At 39.8% G+C, this 25,866-nt stretch overlaps 1 long non-coding RNA gene across 1 annotated transcript in view; it reads left to right on the plus strand.

The window, feature by feature from the left end:
* Positions 1–2,967: 2,967 nt before the first annotated feature.
* The window catches only part of LOC135278907 (uncharacterized), a 39,817-nt gene continuing 16,918 nt past the window's right edge, over positions 2,968–25,866 (plus strand). The window contains exons 1-4 of the long non-coding RNA XR_010346291.1: positions 2,968–3,030; positions 4,076–4,318; positions 7,230–7,338; positions 8,453–8,666. This is a non-coding gene — a long non-coding RNA (uncharacterized LOC135278907). The remainder of the gene's footprint in view (positions 3,031–4,075; positions 4,319–7,229; positions 7,339–8,452; positions 8,667–25,866) is intronic.

A 25,866-nucleotide genomic window follows, 5' to 3' on the forward strand; every position in this document is an offset into this window, starting at 1 on the left:
TTCTGTCTTAGGTAACATTGCAGACTCTGACTGCTCAGGAAAATGTATTACAGTAACCCACTTTTCCTTTCAGCTGTTGCCACTTGGGCACTGTAAAGCATCCACGGTGGGGAGGAGGAATCTGGTGCTTACTTTGAAAATTCTCAGACAGAAGATGCTCTGGTTTGTGTATGTCTAGAAAACCACATAATTCCCTGAAGTGTTTTCTGTCTCAAACAGAAACATTATTCTTCCTGAGGAGTGGCCTGGTTTTCAGCATGGAAAAGGAAAAAAAAAACCTCAACAGGTTGGCAAGTACTCTGAGACAAAAATAATGACACTCAAAAGCTGTTGATCAGCATTTCCCTGTTTTGGAGGATGCTCCTTCCTCCTTGAAAGGCAGGAGAACCTGCCTAAGCAGTTACATTCTGCTGGAGCCAAACTGTCCCCTCCCTCTGTGCCTTGAAGGAGTTAGGTGCAGATCTAAAATATTGAGCTCTATTGCCTGTGTGTGATGTTAATTTGGAACATCAGCCTGGTAGGTGAGGGTGGCAGTTTGCATCCAGGGATGGCCAGGGCAGCTTGTTCCACCCATGCCCTCCTGGAAGGCGAGGGGCTGGAAGCACAAGGGTCATTGCTGATGACTCCACCAGCTTCATTCCTTTTATTTTGCTCTGGGTTTCTGGACATTCTATGCCATCTACATGATAATGTAATTATTTTTGCAAAAGTGGTAGGAACCTGAAAGGATGTTGTGGCTAGGTGGGGGCTGATCTCTTCTCCAAGGAAACAAGGGACAGGACAAGAGGAAATGCCCTCACATTGTGCCAAAGGAGGTTTAGATTGGATACTAGGGAAAAATTTATTCACTGAAAGGGTGGTCAGGCATTGCTGCCCAGGGGAAAGGTGGAATCACTGTCGTTAGAAGTCTTCAACACCAATGGAGCTGCAATGCCATAGACCTGGTTTAGTGCTGGACCTGGCAGTGTTAGGTCAAAGGTTGGACTCAATGATCTTAGAGGTCTTTTCCAACCTAAATGATTCTATGATTCTAGGAAATACCTGGCTGCAAATTGTCCTTTAACCACTCAACTGAAAAAAAGCATTTCACAAAGTACTTATTTTTCTTTTTTATTTTTTTAAGAGACCTTTAGAAATATGCAAGAAAACCTGAGGTTTGGCCCTTAATATCTTACAGATGTTGTCATTATACTTACTAAACCACATGGTTATTGTTGGAGCTCATGCTAGTGCTGCAGGAGCTGCTAGACCACTTCAGTAAAGCAGGTGGAGAGAAGCTGGAATTAAACCCTCTGTTTCTGCCCACTGGCCTGCAGGCATAACTGCATACCTTCAGTGCACTTGGGGACTAACAATAACAGCCTGCCAGATACACTTTTCATTCCTGGTGACTGAGCAGATAACCTAGGGCCCTTGCACTGATGTTTTCCTGCCATTCCACTTTATATTTTAAGTGATCTGTTTTTCTGTGCAAGCTTTGTGTTTGCATTAGTACTTTTAAAGCCCTGATTACAGACCAGGGTTGAGAAGCAACTCAGTCCTCAAACTGTTTACAGATTGAATTTTTCGTTGTAAGAGGAAGAGTAGGGAGAGAGCAGAAGACAGGCGAACCTGTGGAGTTCCCTGCTTAGCACTGACTTGCAAAGATCAGGTCTGTAGTCAAAATTAAATTCAAATAGTCTCTTTTGCTTTCTTGCAGATCAATAGTCTATTATTAACACCCTATATCTGTGGCTCAATATTAGTTTAATTAGCCTAATCTTAGTAGGATGGCTCTAAGTTTTAATATACATTGTCCAGGGACCACCTGAATTAGATTGATTGGTAACTGCTTGTAAATTGCAAATATGCATTGATCTTTTCTGCTCACCCTTGCTTTTGAGTGGAGTTCATGTTCAGGAAAACTTCTTTACCATAAAGCCAATCCATACCTTAGAACTGCTGCAGTCAATACATTGACAGCACATGGTATATGCAAACAGATGAGGATAACAAACAATTCAGATTTGTTTTCAGGGAAAATACCAACTCTCTTGGTTGATGGACCACCTGTGCTACTCACTTCTCAGGGCCCAGCTCACTTCCTTACAGGTTCAGCTCCTTGTTACCATTAGAATTTATAAGAATTTTAACACTGATATAATCATAATAATATGTAAATGCATTCCTGCTTCCAAATCTACCAATGACAGTGTTTAGACTTCTTTGGACAGGAGTGCAAGGCACTAGAATAAGCCCTATCCCATAAAAATGGATCTTTAATAAACCAGTTCAACACCCACACTGAACACCCCTGTTGGAAACACTCACCACTGAGCTGAGGCTCGTTGTTGTTATGACAGAGCTTGCTAAGATGTGACAGCAGAGGAGGGCTCATTATTAGGGAGAAAACTCGTCAGGCCACCAGAGAAACAGAATGTCTTGAGTCCTGCTGGGCTCTTTGTAAGAGTCAGGCTTCAGCAAATAGCAATATCCTGGGGTCCTGGGGCTGGAGGGATGAGCTCTGGGCTAGCCCCCACAAGGAAAGGAAATTCCAGCTGGCTGGGAAATTGTTGGCATGAGCACAGGGGTGTGGAAGGGAGGCTGTGAGTTTCTTCCCTAGGACACAGTTCCCATTTTCTGTGGTAGAGCTCCATGCACTTTGAGCACTATTAACTCCTTCATGCTGCCAGAAACAATAGCAGGAGTAGTTAATCAACAGTGTGATTACATTACATATACATACACATGTATATGTAATAATAATGCAGCACCAAGACATATAAACAATATTTTCAATACTGAAATAATTCAAATATTTCCATTTCTTATTTATTTTTTCTAGGTAACTATTCCTGCTTTGCCATTCTTGTTGCATATGGAAGATTAGATATTATGTGTTCTTGAATTATCATGGTTGATTTAACCACTTGGAGACATAATGTAAGTGAAATTTCTATTCCTTTCTCAAAGTCTTTAGAAATCTGTGACCTGTTTGTGCCCTGAAAGCAAGCAGGGGACACACAGCTCTCCTTCCAAGGAAGAAGTCAGGTAGGCTTTAGAGAGCTGAATGCAACAGGAAATGTTAGTGAGATTCACTGAAGCATTAGAAGTGTTTTGGCACAATATCCAGGATATTTGTATTGACCTGTATGACACTGCTGCAAAAAACTTCCTGCAGCTCCCACCATCCTCAGAAATACCTGAAAACTCTTTTTGTTCCCCTAAATGCTTTAAGAGATGCTAATTTAGATATTTTGTATCAGGTATTCCTACCATTAAGGAGGCTGTAAATAGATTTCTGAAAACTGTAGCACTTTTTTGATGAATTTTCTCAATTCTTGGCAAAAATAAATAGATTGAAAAGGCACTCAGTAAAGCATTCTAGACTTCCATATTCAGAATTCAACAAAATGCTTCAAACAATAAGAAAATACATCAGATAATAGTAGGCTAATAAAACCAAAAATTAGGGTGGGAGTTCAGTAAAGGAGCACTTCTTTTTCTTTTTCTTTTTTTTTTTTTTTTAATAATTAATCAAAAGTTTCCATGTAAAAAAATGTTTCATAATAGACTTTTATGGCTATAGTGATTTTATCCTTGCTGGGATAACCCTGACTGCTATGCACTGAAGTAGTAATAGGCTGCAGGAATACCCATGCACCCTGCTGTTTATGTATTTATTTCTCATGCATATTCCTATTTAGAGACTGAGGAAAAAAACCATAAGAATTGAAGTATAAATCCTGTCAGAAAAGAGGCTTTGTGAGAGATGCAGAAAACTTAATAAAAATAAAAAAGTCTGCTTACTAGTTTTAAAACCAGATGTGATAGGCCCCTATGAAATCATTTCCTACTGCTATCATGCTGATTAGCTGCACAGACTGTGTTATTGGTCTCTGGAACAGATGGTCTCTACTTCTCTTGCAAACTCCAGAGTTACTGGATGACAGAAGCATTTAATTTTGAAGTCCTTTAAAAAAAAATTGTCCTGTTTTAGATTGACTTCTTGATGAAGATTCACATTTTTTTACTACAGGGTAATATTTCCCCAAAGCTTAAATCCCTACCACTTTATTTCTGGAACGATTCACAGGTTTGGCCTCCAGCTTTTGCTGTGTTATGCTGGTCTGGCTCCCAGCTCCAAAGGCTTTATTTTCTGTCCAGTGCCTGCTACACCCCACCCATCTGCCTGTGTGATGGAAGGAAGGCAGCATTAAGCAATCATTGCTTACAACAGCATCTTCCAGAAGGACTCAGAGACTTTCAAACCCTCTGCGTTTGTTTTCTTGGGTAAGAAAACAACTACTGCTCCAATGGCTGTCTTGAGGACTTCTAGGTAAGTATGAATAGTTGCATGAACCAGCTTTATGACTATGGCCAGTCTTAGTCTGACACAATGCAGCAATCAAACACAGAATACACAGCTCTTTCCCATCTGTCTTTATGTAGCACACAGCTTTGTCTGGCAGGGTCGATTGTGCATATATCTATCTATCTATATACACACACCCATAAGTATGTTTAAATGCTTCCAGTCAATATAAGACAGAACTGTGACTACTATAATGCTGCAAATTGCACTGAACACTTTATGAACTCAGAATTTATGTTACTGTTTAGTTTTGTTTTGCTTTTCTGTCATGTGTTTTCTTAGAAAGACCTCGAGCTGACAATACATCAACTGAGTTCTAAGTTAACAACTTTACTGCCTTATTTTATATTTCTAAAAATTATGTTGGAGGATTTAGTACCTGTGAAATTCTCATAGCTTTAGGGCTAAATTCAATACAAGGATCTATAGAGGCATAACTAGCACACACACCATGACAGATGGATAAAGAAGCTGCAACTCCATTTGTTTGGAAGGAGTTGCATAAGTCAAACCTGAGTACAAAAATTGAATTTCTAGTAAACATCCAGACAGGCACAGCCCCATGAGGACTGCAGGGCTCACCTGAGCACTCTTGCATCTGCTCCACGTGGGGAGGGATGCTTGGTCTCTTCCTCACAGATAAAATTCAGAGGAGCAGCTCTCTAGACACAGGGACCTCAGCTGTCACAAGAAGCTATAACTAATGTCTCTCTCCAAATGGCTGCATAACCCCTGCAGCCTCACCCCAGAGCTCCCTCACCCACCACCTTCACCTCAGCTGGCAGCATCTCTGCTTCTTCTACCCATGTTTGTGGATGACAAAAATAAGTGGCAGATTGGACAGACACATCATCTTCCTGCCTGAGATCACCCACCCTTCTCAGATCTGACATAATGAAACATTAATTTGTACACTATCAATTTTTTCTGCAGTTGACATTAGATTGATCCCAAGTGTCTGTTCACATCTGCTTGAAGGATTTGTATTTTACACTTCTTGCTGAGCACATAATGAAATGTAAATTCCCTGACTCACCATGTACAAAAATGGCTTACAAAAAGGATTTTCTCTCTCTCTGTCATATAATTCAACAAAGCCAGGTCTCTGCTTGCTCTTTCAGCTGATTTAGCACCCTCTCACTCAGGAGAGAAGACCAGGGAATATACTTTTCTTACATAATTTTTATTACCTTCTGAACCAGCCTCTTAGCATCCTCCCTGGGTTTAATTTTTGACTGAGATAAGCCATGTGAGATAGATCTGAAGACAAATTCCTATTGACCCAGAGCCCAGGGAGCCCTTAAGGAACATCTTGATCTCCATGATCTTCACTCTGCTGTCCTGCAGTACTTCCCTCAGAAAGTGATTACAGGAGTTGTAAGTTGTTTCACATATTCTTTCACAGAAAGAAATTACATGGCTCTGTCATATTTCCACTTTGTTGCCAATTTACAACTTTTTCCTATAAATCTGTGAAGTCTTTATTAGGTAAATGGGCATGCCTGTTCTGCAGCAGAGGATCTGTCTGGCTTCTAATCTGTGAGAAATTATATAAACTATTTGGAGGCTAAATTTTTTTATTATTATTATTTAGAGAAGCTCAGGGAATGGATGTTTGTGTTTGTTTTATCTGCAATGGCTCTCATGTGCTCTTTGGCATCAGTGCTGCTCTCTGTTCCTCTCCACAGGGAAAGAATCTCAGTTGTAGAGAGGTGACCTTAGGAATTGCCATTAATTAACACTTCCACATGTAAATTAGCACCTCTATCATAGGCATGCAGGGAAGCTGCTGCTCCATGAGAAATGTGAGAAAAGTTACCAAGAGCTCTGTCCAAATGTGAGCAGCTCCTTCCTACATCTTCTGCCAGGCCGAGCACATGGACATGCACATATCCACCTCTGAGAGAAAGGAAAATATTCCTGAGGATGGTAATGGCAAAGTAAGTTATATTGCCAGAACATGTCATCTTCAACAAAAATCACATTTTCTAGTCCTCTCAAAGTACAAAGAGCTTTCCAACTGTGTGAAACTTATGGTCTGAAAACTCTCCTAGAATGTCTACATACAGAGAAATTAATTTTTTTTTATAACTCTGGGGCATAGAAGTTTTTATTTTCTTTCAAGTATTTCTTTATTTTTTCAGTCAGTCTATGTGGTTATTTCTTAATATTACAAAATTTAGAAAGTGTATGGGGTTGCTCTACAATATTGTTTATGTTGTTCTGGTACATAAATCAGATGCTAGAAGGATCAGGTGTTTTTAAAATTATCTCAAGGCTGTAAGAAAATTAATAGTTATTTTTGAATATAGCTCTTCCTTCTGCTTGATCACAAGATGTGGATTTATAACCTCCTTGATTCTAAACATTTAAACATAAGCATTTTCAATATGGTCTGGAGGAGGGCCATGGATCTGCCTGCTATGAGATTGATGAAATTATCTTTCTGATAAACAGCAGGCAGTTGGACTGCCAATAGTCACAAATAGTACTCAGGGAACAAAGTAATCTGTCTGTAGAAGAAAAATCCTTTATTTTGTAATAATGAGAAAATATTGGTATGGAATATCAACAATTCTGGCAGGAAAGACTTATACAGAAAGAAAAAAAAGTTCTCTGGCATGTAAATTGCACTACCTAAGAAAAATTAAGAAACACATATTCACTGCTTCAAATACTTTTTTTTTTATTTTCCTGGTGTCACTGTGGCATGGCAAGAGGAGTGGCAGAGCTTCTGAAAATGGAGTAACCAGCTGGTACCTGGAATTAGGTTCCTTCTCTCTCTATTAGGGAACCTCTGGAGTGCCTTCACATGTTTTCTTCTGGGCAATTAACTGTCCTCTACCTTGTGTTGCTGTGGGGTCTTTTCTTTTAGGGCCTTGGCTTTGCTGTTTGGAGGGTTTGACACCAAGGCAGTGACTGAGACTCGAGTGCCTGAACCAAAGGGCCAAGAAGGGACTAGTGCTGGTGCAGCCTTTCCTCCAGTGAGTCTGCTGGACCTGCGTGGTCTCCATGTCCCCAGGGTGGCTGTGGGGACACCCTGAAGGAGATGCAGGAGCCCTGAGCTGCAAAGCATCCTTCACCCTGTGGGGGACAGACACTCCTGGCAGAGGAGGTTTTGTCTGTCCCCCTGCAGGGCCTCCCAGGGCTCTGTGTGTTCCAGGCTCAGGGGCTCAACGTTTGCTCACTTAATTCTTGTGAAATTTTAAACTCTGGCTGCAAGAAAGCTTTTTACTTAATGTATATTTACACCAGGATGTAAATTGTAATTTCTCATAGAAACAGTCTTGCTGTATGAGAGGAAATGGCACCTATAAATTTAACCTTCCTAACCTGTAAATCTTATCACAAATGGGCAAAAAAGTTTCCATCTTGCTCCTTTTCAAGTCCTTCAAAGGAGAAATAAATTTGTAGCTAACATATATACAGTCATGAGCCCTGTGAGTTTGGCATTTCCTGGTGTTGTGCCAGGGGCAGAACCACAAATGTACATGTAGCAACTCCTCTTACGGAAATCTCCTCCATCCTCTGAGAGCCAGAAATGTTTCCATTTAGGAAAAACAGACCATCAAGTGGTCTGGTGGCACTTACCACCACAAACAGAGATCTTTGATGAAATCACATGGATGGGTCTGTTCTGACTGTGCAGGATATAATTTGCCTGCTCCACAAATGGCAACAAAAGAAATCAGTGCCTCATGGTCCTTGTGGCCTGGTGTGTCTCACATTGTTTATTGAAATATATCACACTGTTTATTTAAACAGATCAATGAATCTGGGGATCTATTGCACAGCTTAAGTCATACTGGAAATTGAAAATGGAAGATAAATAATTCAGCAGTAGAATAGTAAAAATGTAAATTTTTGCTTTGTTTTGCTTGCTTGAGGGATGTGGTTGTGCATAAACATTTCCACTGGGACCTATGACTGTAGCTGGATGCAGTTTGCTCTGGCAGCACAAGGCCCCATCCAGAACTAATCTGTTTAACAGCTCAGTCTGAAGCCCCTATCAGTAAAACTCATCTAAAAAGATATTTCTCATGCACACTGCTTTTAAAGTGATTATTTAAATTACTATTACTGTTCTGTTTTCCACAGAGCCTGTCAGAAGTCCTGCTTGGCCTCCATTTACTGTCCGGGAATTCAGGATCTCATGGCACGAGAAAAATCTGCAAAATCTTGTAGAATTCCTTGCAGTGTTGTGAGCACTTCTGTGTGGTTTAATCTTACAGGGGTTTCTTGAAACTCATCCTTATAACAACTTCAGCTTCCAGGGTGTAGCTGACCCTCAGAGGTACAGCACTCCAAACAGGTAAGAGTCTTAAACTAATTTTGCCCATCTTAGAAGACACGTAAAAGTTATTAGTTAGAGACTAAATTTTAGGCAGAACAGGTTCTAATGAAATGTGATTAAACCAGAAACATAATTTAGCAACACAAGTTGCTTTTGATGAATAAACATATAAAAAAAATCAAAGAAATCACAGCACTTTTTTTTTAGGTAGCAATGAAAATGTAGCCTGTTTGAGTGAATAATTCATAAATAGTGTTGATGCTGTACAGTGGCTTAAATTCTGTAATTCAGCATGGGAAACACACCACTGGATTTCAATTTTAGTGGAAATTTACGCAGCTGAGAAGAATAAAATCATCATCCCTTTTTAAAGTACCCTTTCTACTTATTTCTTTAAGGTGTAGGTTTTTTCTGTATCAGTAACTAGGCAGAATGGACCAAAAAAAAAAAAAAAACCAAAACAAAAAAAACCCTGAATTTTTCACTAAATTTTTGATGGGTAGTTTTAGAAAGGCTTCAGATGCAATGGCTCCTTACCAGACCTTTGGGGACTGCCTCATGCTAGGAGTGCAGTTGATGGAACTTTTCTACTTTTGGTTTTATTTTGTGAAAATAACAGACACAAAGCATGGGGCACCCAGACAACAGTGTGTTATTCAAATTAGAGACAACTACCAGGCAGTTTTGTAATGCTACCTTGAAATGCTTCCTAAACCTCCATGCAGCTTTGTTAGCAAGTAGTCTCATCAAATAAATATCAAACATCCAATAAACATCAAAACCAGTGCAAGCAAGGCAGTCACAGCTTATGCCCAGTAATGAACTGAATGAGTAGGGAAAATTGGCTGAGGCTGAGCACACTGTCCCACTCCACAGGGAGAACCTGGGAAAGGTTCCTCAGGGCTCCTGCTCACCTGCAGCCTGGCTTCTGGACTGTACTGGAGGAGCTCTGTGTGCTCAGCTCTCTCCTCTGTTAATTGAGTTTGCTCCACAGAGATGCTGAATGGCGAATCTCAACACAGGAATGAACTGCTTCCCTTCCAAGTGGCAATCTGCCATGAGAGGTGTCTGCTGAAAGGGGGTGAGAGCAGCTACCAGGGGACGCATCGTGGAACCACAGCACATCAGAACCACAGGAGACTGGAGGAGAAGAGAAACCCTCTGTGTACACTAAATCAGTTACTTTATTACAAAAACCAGAGCTGCAGCAGAGCTGGGAGTTTGTCAAATAAGGCACACCACAAAGTTCCAGTTTCTCCCCTGCTTTTCAGTGCACTGTTTTGGTTACGCTGGAAGTGACAGCACAGCCTGAGCCATAAGAGCAAGCCAGCACTGAGCCCTGCTGAGCCAGCAGGAGATGAAACCCCCTGAGGGGTCAGAATAGCTGAGGGTGCTGTCTGGAACAAACACCCCACTGAGACTCTGAGCTTCAGCTGCTCTGATGGATGTCTCAGCAAGCTGGCTGCTACAGCCTTGTCAGAGATATTTCTGCACCAACACAGCAGAGCAAAAATAGCTCTCTCACTTCTTGTTAGATGCCCATGGCCAGAATATCCCTGTCCAGATTAATAAGTCATTACTGATTTAGAAAAGCACAGCTCATATAGTCCTTACACACATCCTGCTGTGCAGCGGTGCCAGGCAGCAGGACAGTTCCAAGCACCACCTGCAGGCCTGGCTCACAAGCTGGCAGAGGAACACGGGTGGTCTCCAGACACCAACTGTACTCGTGCTGACACTGCACGTCCAGCTGTACTTAGAGGGACTTGGAAATGTGTAATGCTATGTTAGTAAGGAAAGCCCCTATTTAGGCTAGCTTAAAGCAGCTTTTAATCTTTGCTAATGAAAATCTGCCGTTATGATCCTAAGTCTTTTTCCAAATACTTCTGCAGCTTTGGGTGCAATCCAACACCCACTGACTTAAAAGAAAGAAAAAAATCTGACTGTAGAAGGCCTTTTCTGCTGACACTCCTGTACCAGCTGCAGAGGCTGCCCAAGAGGAGAAGAGTCCAAAATTCAGCAGGGCCTCCCCTGACCAACCTAGTGCTCCCACTGTGCTCACAGAGGCCTCCTGCATGGACCCTGAGCAGGGCAGAGCTGGCACTGTGCACCAAGCTGTGCCAGGGGACGAGGAGTCCACAGCTTTTCTTGAAGCACTGCTGCCACAGCTCAAGTGCTCCACAGGTAGTTCTTTCTCTTCTAATGGAACTTGAGGTTTTGCACAGCCATGGCCTCAGATTCCAGTTCCTATAGTAATATTCCTCCTGTGAGCAGAGGAAAGATTGATCAAATTTGTAGTGTTTTTACTCTTCTGCTTAGAAGAGTAAACTTACTCTTCTTACTCTTACTCTTTTACTCATCTGCTCTTAGCCAGAGCAGATGAGCCTCCAAGCAAAACAATTTGCAGCCTGGAGGGACCACTGGACTTGGCACTTGAGCTTCACTTCATAAGCCTGTCTTTTGCCAGCACGTCTGAGCTAGAAAGAGCAAACCTGGACATGACAGCTGAGGAGAATGAGAGCAGGTCAGGAAGCACTAATGACTGTTGTTCACTCCCAGACTCCCCACAGCTGAGAGAGCTGAGTAATGAGTTTTGACTAGAGCAACATTCATGAATTTCCCTGTTCAGCAGCCCCAAGGGTGCCTCACCTGGAGCAGAGTGTGGCTGGCTCTGCTGCTGCTCAGGTAATTTCCCTGACATTGGGAAGATGACTGGGTGGTTTATTAAATTGAGTTCAAAAATGGCAGCTCTGCAGAGTGGGCTGAGAAGGGCCAGCAGTGCTTGGAAGCTGTCAGTGCAGGGACATGGTGACATGTGGGGGTGACTCCAGAGCAGCCCCAGGCTGGGGCTCAGCTTCTTTGACATGAACATTGACAAGTTCCTGAGGCAAACACTAAAGTGCCATTGAAACTGTATGTCACAATAAGAGAGACAGTGTCAGGGAGGGAGGAAGGAAACCTCACTTCAAACTCTTGAGGAAGAGCCCAGGTGTGCAGGGGACAAGGTCCCTGTTCATGCAGCAGCGCTGCTGCTCCAGCCTCTGCACTCAGGCCTGAGGTGAGGATCCAGCAGGCCAAAAAAAGCCATTTAATGAGCTCCAGGGGGCATTGAGCCTCTTGCCAGCTCCTCATTAGTGAGGGACTGCCCTACAAAGGCAAACCCCATCAGCCTGTGCAGGCAGAGAGTGCTGCTGGGGCTGTTGCTGATTTACCAAGCTCAGATGTTCTGGGTTAAGAAATCACATGTGGGAACTTGTTGGAAGCTTCCTTCAAGTAAGCCCTAAAGTAAGTTACATCTTTATGGGAAAATGTTTAAAAATAAAACCATATGAAGAAGCATGCAGGAGTACAGGCTGGAAGGGGAAGGTCAGCTCTGTTTTTATTTTGCTGTAGCTTACTGTCTGCATCTGGTAAACAAGAAAAAGATTAAGCAACTACTAAAAGTGAAGTTACTATTTCAGGAGTGAAGAAAAATGGAGATTATTCCAAACTTACCTTCAAACAATTTTATTGATCTTAGAGTTTTTCTACTCCTTGTTCCTTATGGGCAACGAAACTATAGTTTTTTTGCCTCTATTTCTGTTTTTTCAATTGTGAGAAATTATTATAGGGACAGACAGTGGAAACTGCATAAGATGGAGTTATCATCACTTTCCTGTGACCATGAGTGTTTCAGTGTTTCATCTCTGCTAGATCAGAGCAGATCCTTTACATGGGATGGTGATTCCAACATGATCATGGCTTTGAAGGAAATGTATCCATGCAAATGTAAATTTTTTAATTACTAGAAAAATATGGCATAGAAATGTGACTTGAGCACAGCTGCACTGCCAGTAGGAGAGAATCTGTGGTGCAGAGCGCATAGTAGAGTCCATCATATGTGAGCTGTATGTGAAGGACATAAATTCATACAGTTTACTCTTATCCTGGTTCTGAGAGAGCAGTGAGTGATTTTTGCTGAGTCTTTAGTTAGGAAATACAGTTAGAGTGTGCAAGGGAGCTGACAGAGGCTTCTCAGGAATGATGGGCTCATGGTTCATGGAAAATTGTTTCATGGTGGCAGACAAGTTGGAAAAGAAATGGCTTCTCCTGGGGAGGCCCAGACCTTCCCTTTACATGGTCTGATTTCCCATATTTCAGACCTTGAGGAAAAGGTCCGTGAATATCAGCTCACAGTGTGAAAAATTACTTATAGCTTCTTTTCCACTGTGTTTTGTCACAAGATTTGGAGTATTTTCACAATCAACAAGGGTAAAGGGAAACATTTTGAGAAGTTGGCAGAAACACGCTAACAGTTTAGCAGGAAGCTGAACACTATATTTCCTTGGAAGTGTATAAACTGAGATCTTATTATAAGTAGGAGGAAATGAAGCTTATGTTTTGTGGGTTTTAAAAATAAGTTACTGTATCTACCACATATTGCATTAAATTAAAAAGTCAAGGAAGCTGAAGTTATTCACATATGCCCAAACTGGCACACTCAATTTCATCCATAAATACCTGGAAATGATACATTCATTGATTGGTAAATGGCATAATGTCCTCTTAGGTTTGTATGGCTTAGTGGTCCCATTTTTAAATTCTAATTTTAATGAAGGTTCAGCCTTCAGAGATCTGTAAATCTGCTGGGAGGGGAAGCAGGGGCTGGGAGGATGTGAGAACAGAGGAACACAAGTGCTTCAGCTGCTTGGCTGGGCTGCTTCTGGGTTCCACAGCATTCTCAGCAGCCTGAATGAATCCTGAAGAATGCAGATTTCTCCACATCTTTGGAAAATAAGGTACAGCAACAAAAAAGTCTTTGCACTTTCATTCAAGAATCAGTTTGGTGACTTTGATGCAACTGTTCTGTTTTACACATTGGAATAAAGACAAATTTTAAACAGCAGAGCTTTCCAAATACAAATATGAAGCTCTTGAAAACAGTCCTCCCAGTCCTCTAATGAGTTAAATTTCTAATTATTCTTGCAAGTGTCTTCTAAAGGATTTTGTGAAAAGTGAAAAGAATTGCTGACACCACACTCAGAAACTGAGAGGTACAAAACAAGTTTAGATAAGCTGATGCTTTGTCAATTTTTTGGGTACTCATTAAAAAAATTATGCATTTTCCTACAAAATATAGCTAGTCTAGATGTATGCATATAAACACCAAGAGGTGATAATTTTCCCCCCTATATGATAAACACTTAGTATAAGAAATACTTATTGTTCTTAAACATAAAACATAAAAAATATTTTATGCTTGAGAAATGGACTCAGCATTTGGGTGCCAAATGACTCACACCAAAATCCTTTCAGCTGCAAAGGTTTTATTCAATTTTATACCTGCGAGAGCCTGAAGAGAGAGGCAAGGTTTGAGGTTAGTGAATTCACTGAGAAGTGAGACAGTTGTAAACAGAGACACCAAAAGTAGTCTCTTTTTACTGAAAATGTGGCTTCCTCTGTGCAGAGTTTGTGTACATCTCCCAGATGTTGTCTGAGGACACGAGTTCTGTCCCTGCATGACCTCTCAAGGGTTCTGCTGGGCCTTAGCAGTGTCCTCCAGACAAAGATGTGCATTCAAGCACTGGACCTTCCCTTTGGCACAGGGAGTTGCCACAATAACTCCATGGAAAGGCAGCTCTTTAGCACCATTCAGGCTTGGGAAGCCTTGCACTCCTCTCACTGTGCCTGGGAGGACTGCCTGCTCCTCACTGAAACACACAGCAGGCAAAGGAAGGAAGGATTTCACACAGAATTATGTGTATGCACGCACACACCTGATGCTCTCCTCAACAGGTTTGTGGTTTATAGCTCTGATGAACTGCTGGGGTAGATGTTAAAATACAAGGGAAAAATCTTTAGAAATAAAATCTCCTAAAACAGGCCCAGTAGAAAAGTCAACAACTCAGATCTAGCTCAAGGCATCTGCCCAAGGTATGGAACAAAAATGGGCAGAGAAGGAAAAATTCTTGTTGAGACAGAGATCTGTGAATTGCTTCTGTCCTTAGAAAGGCTTTTCCCTTCTCACACCATGGCCCATGTCCTCACTCCATGACATTTCTCACACTATACCTGAGGCAATGGGACACTCACCTTGTCTGGGGCCTCTCAGTATTATTCCAGTCTTAATTACTTAATTGGACTTCAGTCTCAATGTTGGCAGTCACTTTCTATGGGCCTGCATAAGGAATTTCTGTGGAGCTGAATCCAAGTTCAGCAAACTGATGGATATTATCTTCACTGGCATCACAGAGAGCTTTTTGCCTTTTTATTTTCATGAAATATTAGACATAGAAATATTGTCATATTTATGCTAGAGTTGTAAGAACTCTGCAGCTCTTTTACTTAATATCACACTGGCAAAGAGCATCCAAGACCATCCATTTCACTGACAGCTTTTTCACTTATACATGAGTCTGCTACCATTTTACTTCAGCATTTATATTCAATATTTGTTATCCAAAGTCTGGTCTGCCAAGTTATTTTCCTTCTTACTTAGATGTTTGTCTCCAATCTGCTGACCTGTACTTCTACACGTGGTTCTTCTACACCATAGAGTGTACTAGACTCAGGAGCCAGTGCATCAGCTTTTACACAAAGATCTTTGTTCACTCCCAGCCCTTTTCTGTTTTGGTATTATCACATTTTTTCTGCTCTGACAGTTATGAAAGGTTAATCGTATCAAGCAGAAATATTAACCAGCCTATTGCCTGCTCATGCATTCACTAATTATACATAACATGGGGACTTTTTACATAACAGCTATACTTCACAAGCCCTATCCAGCATTTCAGGGAGAGTGGAGAGAAAATCCTGTACAGAGCAGTGGATTTCTTAAGGTTTAGGTTTGCATGCACTCAGTCATGGCACCTCAAAGACTTCAGAGTTTGCCCATCTTTTAGAGGTACAGGGACAGAGGTGATGATAAATTTTGAAACTTTAAATATGACTTTTGTCCTTCAAAGCAGCCTGGGAAACATGTGTAGCATGCTGGTGTTATGGAGCACTGCTGGGCTGTGCTGGCAGCCAGTTTGAGTTTGTTACTCCCGTCCAGTGCAGATCCAGGCATCTGCATTGGGAAAAAAATGGCACAAGTGCTTTGTTCAGGTACAGCCAAGGCAACATGTTTATACCTGATGAGATCTAGGGTCTTAAAGATAGATTGGCTTAATCATGAGTTTAATGGCTCAGAGTACCAAGGTGATGGGTAATCCATCTTCCAAGAAGAGTGGTCTGGGAGCACGCTGTAAATCAACCAGGATAAAAATTTAGTTGTGAAACAAGAAAGTAACTATTTTCAGGTGGCACTGTGACATTGATGCCTGGGCCAAGGATGGAGTGCAGAAACAACAAAAACTGCAGCCTGATGATTTCTGTAGAGGTACGTAGGTCTGATCAGTTTTGATCTGTTATGAGAAAAGAAGATCCTTAAGAAGATAGTGTGGATCTGAGTCAGCAGATCAGTAGAAGAAGCTGCAAGCCTAAAGAAAGAGGGACCTATACAAAGAGCATACAAAACCACATGCAGTTATTAAAATAAGGACAGAAATCTGTCTAAAGGGAATTCCTGTCCCTGAGCAGCAAACACAACCATCTTTTTGGAAGGTTTCTTCAGCATAAATATTACATTTAACTGGAGCAGGAATGGCCAAGAAAAGTAAGATACAACAAAAATGTGTGAAAGAGGCATGAGCTGCCCTGTGAAGGAGTGTGGCTCAGGTAGTCTGTGAGTGATTAATGACAGAGATGCTCCTACTCAAAGGAAACCCTGGGAAGCCTGGCACTGGTACCTTCCTGAAAGCTTGTTTGTCCACGTGACAGAGTGTGTGTGTCGTGTGTGTGACACTGGGGATGCCACAGGCAGCTGCAGTGCTGATAGTCCTCCTGGGAATCCCTGCCTGGCCCGGTTCAGATGCCTGAGGGAGCAGTGCACATGTGCAGGCTTGCTGTGCTCTGGCCAAGTACAATAATGTGATGCTCTGAAAGAAAATTCTGCTTGAGAGACAACCTTATGATTAAAATAAGGAATCAGGTTTAAAGCAAAAAGTAGCTATTAAACCTCCATGGGCTATATAAAGATGTCCTGAAGGACAAAGGAAAAGAAAATTTAGTCTTCTGGCATAATATTCTCTAGGCAGGCTATCTTGCTGCAGTTTGCTGATAGTACTATAACTGTATAGTATTATAACTGTGTCTCTGTAGCCATTTTGAGTACCTGGAAGCATAAATAGTAGCAGGAATAAATAACCCACTAACTGATTGGCAAATGCTGGTTTGTTTTTTTTTCCAATAGTTGGCAAGTAGATACAATTCTATTATTATTATTTTGTGATCTTCTAATTTTGATTTAATTTTTGTGCTAAAAGAAATTCTTCCTACACAGAACATTCTAAAAATAGCAGATTATCTGTACTACTTACCCTTTATTTGGTTTATTTGGATTTACTCACTGCACTAATAACATTGCCAATCAGATATGTGTAACAGCACCTTCTAGGCTTAGCTAGCCCAGAACTGCAAACATTTCACATTGAGACAAAAGCAGCCTGCTTTAGGTTAAGATTGCTACAAAATAGATTAAAACCCCCTTCTTTTCTGCCAAAGGTCTGTAATTCTTCTTTGTCACAGCTCTTATCTCCTTTTCCACCTTGTCTTCTCTGTCTTTAAGGGTGCACTTTTCTTTCCTAGAAAACTTTATTGGTTCTTCTGTTTCTTCCAGTTAATTATTATCATGCTGGTTTTCAATAGATTATGTATCTATTAAAACACTTTAAGTCTTGGTCTTTATTAAGAGATTTGGTCTTTCCTACCATGCTTTATCAACTATTTAAACATGCAAACTGAATTTGTTTGAAATTAAATGTCACTGAAATAGCTAAGAATGTATTCTTAATATTTTGTGAGATATCTTGCCACCCTGTCCAGTTGTGAGAGAGTTTAGACCAGTGCAGAGCTATATGAATTATTATTTTTTTTCATCTTTTAGTAACTGTAAAATCTTAAGCTACTCTGAGCTGCCCCTGAAGTAGGCTGACAATAAGATTGGAATGACTGAAGAGATCAAATTCCATGCAGAGAGACCTTGAGAGGCTTGAGAGAAGGGCAAACCTCATGAAGTTCAGTAAGGGGGATTGTCTTTAAACCGAAGGAGGGTGGAGCAAAGGTTTACAATAAATTCAAGGGTACATATTTGATCCTTGCAAACAGCTACAAGTTTCTTCTGTCTGAAGCGTGTTTTGGTAGAACAGGTAATCTGGCCTGCTCTACCCCAGCTCCTCTCTATTGGCTGTTATTTAAACCTATGTTTAGTTAATCAACATATCTAAACCGAATACCAGTGGCTCCACTAAATGATATATTTAGTTCTGAAAACATATTTTCTAGATTAAAACCCCAAACTTACTCCTTGCTCCCATAGTTACTTTCATGCAGTATCTGTGTCCATTTTGAGTTATATTTGGAAGCCCACAAAGTGAACATGTGAACTGGATATCTCACCAAAACTGTGTTCACCATGACTATAATGTTACCATTAAGGCCCAAAATCCTAATATAAGGCCCCCAAATAGTAATATTAGCATTATAATATATTAGTATTACATTAAAATAGTGTATTTATGGTTCCACAGTCCCCATTTTGATATAAGCTAAAACACTCTTGGGCATGGTGGCTTTGATCTATGTCCATGCAGCTTAGCAATTGGATACAGAGTTTTGACCAGTCAAAACACAAGTGCCTTTATTTTAAGGGGAGAGAACAGACTCCAAGTGAGCTCCTTCCAGGGGCAGTTAATGCTAAAGTCATAAAACTGTGTGAGCTTTGCAGCAGAACACACATAAAGGTATGTCAGAGGGTGTTTTACACAAGAAACAAATCATATCACACACAATATATTTTTGAAAGTAGGTTAAATGCTTTATGCATTCACAAAAAAAAAGGACCAAATGTCAAAATAGCATAACTGCAGTGTGTGTGGTGATGATTTTTAACACATAAATGAGATCAGACAAGTAAGTATTTTGGCGAAAATCTGTGAAAGCTTCGAAGTTGAACCAGAAGGACGATTCTGTGCCAGTTTGAAATTGACATATATTTCTACACAGCTATTTCTTTGATGCATATAGAAAGCCATATTTGACACCTTATTTAAAAGATTCCACTCAATATGAAACAATTCTGTACTAAGTGGAAAATGGCTTAAAGTGCACGCTTGACTTTTCTATTGGAACAACGATTTCAGCAGATGGTTGAAATTTTGTCACATGTTCCTGTGATTTCCATAACCCAAAGGCAGCTGAGGAACCATTCCACAGTTCAGCATTCTTTGAAGACATTGTGAGCCCTTCCCCAGATTTGGGATAACAATCAAAATTTTATTTAAATGTGAACTATATTCATATTTCATTGATTTTAGATTCACCCCTGATTTTTTTTTTCCAATACCAATCATACAACTCAAACTATAGAGCAAATTTCCTGTCTTATATCTGACTTCTTCCAGTCAGGTATTGCCATATATTTTTACCTTGCTGTCAATAGTTTCTGAGATGCTTTCAGACACAGTTATAAAGTCCATTGACCTCCTCAGGAAAATGCTGAATTCAGGAGAGCTGTTGTACAAGCAATGTTAACAGAACAGTAACACTTAAATTTGGATGCACCCAGTCTTGGAGTAAATGTTGGGGCTTCTAAGGTCATTAATTTTCTATGTGGAAACCCATGGAATTGAAGGCACCCCTGTCTCCTGTGAAATTTTAAACTGTAAAATACTGTGTAGCAGAACAGCTCTAATAAATTGTGTCCTGTAAAACCTGGGGCCACAATTCTATTTACATAAATCCTGTGAGTTGCTGCAATGTTGATGACCAGTCTCTCTGGTGTGAGGGATCATAATGGAAATCCTCCTTTTCCCACCATGCAGATGAAGAAAAGTCTTTCTTTAAGGCTATTGTGCAGCAGGATATGGAATAGGCCAAGGCAGCATATGCTCTTTCAACTTATCTAGGAATTTTCTGCTGTAAGAATCTCCTCTATTTACAAGAACACAATTTAATTCTTTTTTTTTTTTCAAATTTTTTTTTTCAAATCAGTAAGGAGGCGTGAGTGAAAGAAATGTTTGAACCATCACTCTCCAGGAGGGAAAACATGAAAAGTACCAGAGGGGAAAAAAGTTTGAAAGAGTTGTAGAAGTTTTTTTTTTATTTACACATAATTAAGTTTTTTTAAAGTTTCTTCATTCTTATATTTGTACATGTTCCTGGATTTTGCTTTCTCTCAACAAAAGAAAAACTATGAAAAATTAAAAGTATGACACAAACCCCATTCTTATGATAGGAAGGGTTTCCATTTCTATTTTAATGTTTTTGAAAGTGAGGAAAACAAATGAGCACAGTACCTGGTCATAAAATACTGGCATTATTTGGAATGCTGTCCACTGATGGCAACACACTGCTCATGTACTTCCAGAGAGGTGTTGTCCCCTGATTTCCAATGACAGTTGAACCTTGGCTGCTGCTGAGTTTTTCTGCCTTCTTTAGCCTTGGTCACAACTTGACTTCCATACCAAATCCTTTGAGGGTACTATGGAGAACTTTCTTTCTCATAGTTGAAGAAACATCAAAGGAATGACTGGATTTATTCTGCTGAAATGGTGAAACCTGCCTGAAAATGTCTTGGCACACATAGGAATAATTTATTTTGTTCCAGTTAACATGTGGAGCTATTTGCATTGTGCTGCATATTCATTTAGCTGTCATCACTGTGGGTGGGTTTCCATTTTCCACTCTATGTCTGAGCAGTGATTTGATAGAAAACTGTTCCTACAGGAACGTAGGAAAAACTGATCTATAGCAGCCATAAAAACAGGCAAGGTGGAAAACGGTTTTACCTACAGGTATTGATATTTCATTGCACACTTCAATCCCTGTTGAGCAATTGCTCATAAAAAGAAAATGCTTTGGTTAAGCTGGCAAAGATTAGAAATGCCACATATTACATACCCTGGCCTGGAATGTGAGTGGCCCATAAATGATAAATATGACACAGTAAATAGATGTCAGAAAAATCAGAGATGTGAAGATCCTACATCCTGAAATGGAAATAAAACTGGAATTTCATAGTAAGAGATGGCAATGTGACAACAGAAGCACTGAAATAATACTTTTTTTTCTGAAGGTTCAGAGAGTTTATTACGTATTTTATTTTAGATCTTACATTTTAGAGGTCCAGAAAATTGCAGGAAAAAAGTTTCTAGTTTTCATGTGGGTTTTGTCTTTTGGAATAGGTGTTCCAAATAACATGGAGTATTATTTGCTAAAGATGTATGTGGCCAATAGGGCTCTTCAGGATATTTTCATTCATCCCACAATGACATCACTTCTCTGCAAACCTTCTATATAAACACCTTGCTGTTTGGAAAAAACATTTATTTTTGTATTCTGTATTTTTTGCTTTACGCTACTTGTGTGGCTGAAAATCCTCTCCGAACAAAGCAAATTACAAAGTGTCATTGGAATGGCCAAATTCCATGGAGAAGGGCCCCCAAATCACAGACTTAGAACAACCACAGAACGATGACTAAAAAATTGCAGACAAGTACTCCCTTTTCTATTCTATTCTAGAACAAGCACTACTGTGCTAAGGAAAGGTGGGGAGCAGAGGAATGTGGAAGTTTCATCCTGCCATCAAATAGTTCCAGCCTCAATATTAAACCCTGTTCCACAAACACATTGCTTTGTTAAAAAAGATTCTTCTTCTCTGCTTGAGATTCAGAGTAGGATAAAGTTGAGAAGTTGTCTCGGGGAAAACCAAGTAATTGGGAATAAACAGCTGGGGATGGGCAAGCTCAATTACCTGTGTTTGCTCACGTCCAGTCCTCATAAAGAAAGGCAAGAGGAGCATTTGCAAACACTGCCCTCTCTGCAGCCTAAAGACTTTCTCTCTGGGTGAGTCTGAGCTCTCAGAAAATCTTACCAGTCTAATATTAGTGAATACAGAGAGAGGTATACAAGAACAAAAATATCTCCAAAAATTATCTTATAGAAAAACATTAGGAAACCTAGAATGTATTACAGTCCATTTAAGAAATATGTTAGAACAGTAACCATGAAAGTCAATGCTATATTTGTTTTTTCAGGGAAATACAAGTTTCAAATTCAGCTGTGTAGGTGGTACTGGCCTCTCTTTAGCTCTGTAGGTTTGAAAAATGCAAGCTATGCACTGTGAAGATTTGCCATGTTGAACATTTATTTTGATATCATTTTGTCTTGCAATCCTAAACCAGAATTGCTTCATGCTAGACACCTATGAGCAGTTTCCAGGCATATCATGATTACTTTCAGGTAATTTTGGGATTATTTGTGCAAAACCAGCCCATTGACCCAAGGCAGGAGGCATTGAGAGCCTCTGGAAGCACTGGAAGGGGAGAGCCCAGCATCCTGCAGACATAGCAGCTCCACACATTCACCTCACCCAGCTAAAGGTGGGGAGCCAAAACCTCTGAGGGGGTCTCTGCTTCCTTTGGCAATGCTGAGACTAATTTAACTTACATGATGGATGTTTTTTTTCTATGAGAGAAGAGAAAGAGATCCAAAGAGTAGTCTTGAGTTTGATTCTGAGGGATCAAACAACAAATAAAACAATTTCTTTCTGTGTCTAATTGGAAAGACTATGCCATCAGATCTAGATTAGCCTGAAACAGTGAGGGAGCTTCAGGTGTGTACCCATTTCAGAAGAAACTGTGCACTCATGGACTCCTGAGGCATGGGAGCTCTGACAAGGTAAAACTGATTCATTCAAGAGCAGAGGGAAAGAGGAGAGTTAGAGAAAAGCTCTCTCTCACTGAGAGCAGCATAAGCCCAAAGAAAATAATACATATCAAAAGCCAGGGGAAGATGGAGAATAACTTGGCAAGATCCAAGATAGACCCTGATTTATTATACAGATAATGTTCTTTGGCAGCTTACAGCACAATGATGAAGAAATTTTCCAGACTGGGACATAATTTTATATCAATTTTTCAATTTGTTTAATTTTGAGCTTGGCATAGGAATATCAGGAGGACACTATTTGAAGGAGCTCCATTTTGTGTATGCTTTGCACCTAAAAAAAATGTATTATTTTTTATGAGTTGTTATATGATTGCATGTTTCCCCTGTCAAACTTTATTTTAATTATTTGTCTGTATCAGTAAGCTTTTCTTAGGATATTTGCAAAAGATGTGAGCAATGCATTGTGCTGTGCCAATTTCTTCCAAAGCAGCTGATGAGAAAAACTAAGTTAGCCTAGAAATAATGGGTGTTTCTTTTTACTGCTATTTCAATGGTCCAGTCTTCATTCCAGTCTTATTGTGAAATATATAATCAGGAAGGTGTATTTTGACAGCTCTTCTGAAGCTGAGTAGAGAATAATTAAAGCAAATAGCAATTAACCTGTGTCAGGGAAGGCATCATAATGTAAGTGCTGCTTCAGGGAAATTTCTGTTGTAAAATCAAAAGGATAGACAAGGAAAAAAATAGTATTTGAGGCAAGCTGCCAGTCAAATTATGTTCAGTATGGTTGATTTAATGTTCCTTCATCTTCGTAGTCAGAGTTGTGATCCTGAGGAACATATTAGGAACTTGCAAGGAGCTATAAATAAAGAGGATATAAAATGAAATAAAGACAACATTGAAATTTAGGATTAGAAAAATGAAACATATATATGCTATATATACACACTTACTGAAAATGAAAACAAGACTTATGTAACTAGGCTTAGTTCTGTTATTTATAAAATATGGGTTTTATGCTTTTTAGTGACTAAATTGCTGAATACACTGAGGCATGTCAGTAAAAGCTTTCAAATAGCTATACAGGGTAAAACCAAAGTCCATAGTATGCTGTCTCAAGCAATGAGTAAAAGCAGATGTCTAAGACAGACCAAACATGAAATCAGAAACCACCTCAGTCAGAGAAAGTTTTCTTTTATTTTTTCCCTGTTCTTAATAATTGCTAACATTTGTCTTTATTTTTCTATGCTTTGAGCTGATGTTCTCATGGACTGCATATTACTCTGCAAGATGCAGTCTGCTGTAATTTATAACACATCATGTTATATGTGAAATGATGATTTATCTTTTCCTCATCTATATCATTTCACATTTATTTTTGTTGAATTGTATCTGCCATTTAAATGACCAGCTGCCCATCTCAAATGGGTTTTTTCTTTCTTTAGTGAATCTTCTGCTCTACTCTCTGTTTTTAGCTCTTTTATCCTCCTCATTTGGCAAGGGAGATTTTGAGAGCCTTTTGGAAAGCCAGATATATTATATTAAGTGGATCTTCTTCATCACAGACTTTTTGTCTCCTTCAAAAAACAAAGAATAAAGATTCATTTATGTTTTAGTTTATCTGTTTCAATTTTTCTTGTACTTTCAAATGATTTTTAAAGTATCAATATCAAATTTACTGTCTCATAATTCTATGCCCTTCTCAGGACACACATTTATCATATTTTATGTTTCTCAGCCCTCAAGTATCAAGGTGCTTTTGATCTAGAGCTCATGAAACAGAGACAGGTCAATTATTGCATCACAGATAAACTTTAGAATGGCTGGAGATAGTCCTGGCAGATCTGCCTCTTGCCTAGATTTATTTTCCTGATGTTTATGTTGATATGGTCTCAACTATCTTTAGATATTCTTATCTACTCTATACTCCACAGAATGAAAACCAAACTGTGCTATGAAGTTAGATCCTCTTATACTCTTCAGGGGCTCTCTACCCTCTGCTCATTTGACTGTACATTTTGCTGTTAATGTAAATGGATTTAAGTTGCAAAATTCCAGAATTTAGTTTTCCAACTCAATAGCTAAAGAATAGAAGCAACAGGAAAATCACTTTTACAGACAGAGGAACAGCAATGTCCTGTTTCCATCTGTCTTTCTGCTTGGTATGAAAAAAAATTGCACCCACAAGCACAATATTGCAGAAAGTCTAGTATTGAAAAACCATACAACTTCTCCATATAAGAACATGGACTCTAAAGAAATTCTGGAATAGCTGGCAGGAAGAGTCTCCCTCTATCATTCATCTGCCTTACTTGAGCAGTAACAGAAGGTGCATAAGAGAGATCTGATCCAGCAGAATCTGTCACTGTACTTCCTTTAATCCAGAAAATCCTTCTGTACATCTTAAACACAAAAGTTTTCCAAGAACTCAGAAAATATTCAGAATGCTGCACTGACTGCATGAAGTATTACAAAGGGCTCTAGTTGACATAAAAAATATTATTGTTCAGCAGCAGGGACCATGAGTTACTTAGCTGTAATGTCACACTATTAGGTTTAAGGCAAAAGGAACAACTACAATGTTTGTTTAGTATAAAAAGACAAAAAATCCCTCAGGAGAATAAAACAGTAATTTGAGTTTTTGCTGCAGGATGTCAGACATTGTAGCAGCAGCCAAGCCCCTGCCATGAATGAGCCATGGGCTGGTGGCAGGCACTGCTTGGGAAGCTGGTGGAACCTGGAGGCTGGAGCCAAAGCATGCTGGAGAATTACTGTAGATTAATTTCTGTTGGTGTTGAAGGGTGCATCTGTCCTGAATCCTTTGCTTGTCATGACTCTCCTCTGCTCAAGTGGACTGGAAAGAGATAAAGCTGAAAAGACATTTTACTAGGGAGATAAATACTGCTGGGATCTCTAACACTACAAAATAATATACTTTTCCAAATGCAGACTGGAGAGCAGGAATTGTCAAAATGGTCCAGTTAATACAGCTTATTACAGGTGAAAGACTTCAGCATTTCCAAAGCAAAATGTATTTTCATTCTGCCATGAATTTTGGTGGAGGGATTAATTTGAAACTGATAGGAGCTTACACATTAATTTTGCTTAAATACTAACAAATAGTTGTTGTTTCATTTTCAAAAGGCCAAGCTTTTAGATAGCAACAGTCAATAAAAGAAAGTGGGATGGAGAGGTTAAGTTATTTTTAAAACAAAGGCAAAAATTCTCTGAAAACTGTATCCCAGCAATATGTGAAAATTAGTAGTTGAGAGATTGTTGGACAAATAACCCTCCCTTGTAGAGCTGAAAAGAGCAAGCAGGAAAAACAAGCTGAATCTTGAAGATTCAGGCAAAGCAACAGATGAGGGAGAAGACGTGAGGAAGTGAGTGTTGCCAGACTTTGCAGAGGAAATGAAGAACACACTGCAAACCCTGGATAGCAAAATGAAAGAGCAACAGAAGATGGGAG

The sequence above is a fragment of the Passer domesticus genome, chromosome 11, assembly GCF_036417665.1.
Source record: "Passer domesticus isolate bPasDom1 chromosome 11, bPasDom1.hap1, whole genome shotgun sequence".
NCBI classification, from domain to species: Eukaryota; Metazoa; Chordata; class Aves; order Passeriformes; family Passeridae; genus Passer; species Passer domesticus.